The following is a 618-nucleotide window of genomic DNA, read 5'->3' on the forward strand; positions in this document are numbered from 1 at the left end:
TTTAAGCATGACTGAATTTTTTTGGATTTGTCCAGGATCTTAATTAAGCTTGGCCCTGACCCCCGCCCTTTCGGGGTGTTGCAGATGCCGGGACAGACGGTTCCATACTCGCCGCACGGGCCGGCCGCCCTGAAGGCCGTGTTGGCGCTCCGCCTGGAGGTGTGCCCGGAAGAGGGGAGGTGGAGGCCGTGGAGGCGAAGTGCTCCACGGCCAAACACGCCTCCTTCCGCCAGACCATCAAACACGAGGAAGGGGCGGAAAAAACAAGACTCAAGTCCGTGCAACAAGCATTCAGGAAACGGTATGCAGAACGGTTCACAGCCGAGCTAAAGGCGAGTTTTTGACACTGCACATTCCGTGCCGGAGAAACGAACATGCCCCCTCCCTCTCTCTCTCTCACGTGGAGACACTTTGCTCCACGGCCAAGCACTCCTCCTTCCGGGACACAGTGGAAGCCGGGTCACACGTTCGGTTCGAGTCGTGTTTAGCGACTCTGGAGCTAAAACCGCGCCTGGAGTTTCGGCCGCCTGCGCCGGTCTTCTGGCTCACTGTGCGGTTTGTGAAGAAAAGGGGACCATGCTGCACCATGATAGGTTTAAGGGCAGAACTCCAGGTTTA

The sequence above is a fragment of the Thrips palmi genome, unplaced genomic scaffold (assembly GCF_012932325.1).
Source record: "Thrips palmi isolate BJ-2018 unplaced genomic scaffold, TpBJ-2018v1 HiC_scaffold_3, whole genome shotgun sequence".
Lineage (NCBI taxonomy): Eukaryota > Metazoa > Arthropoda > Insecta > Thysanoptera > Thripidae > Thrips > Thrips palmi.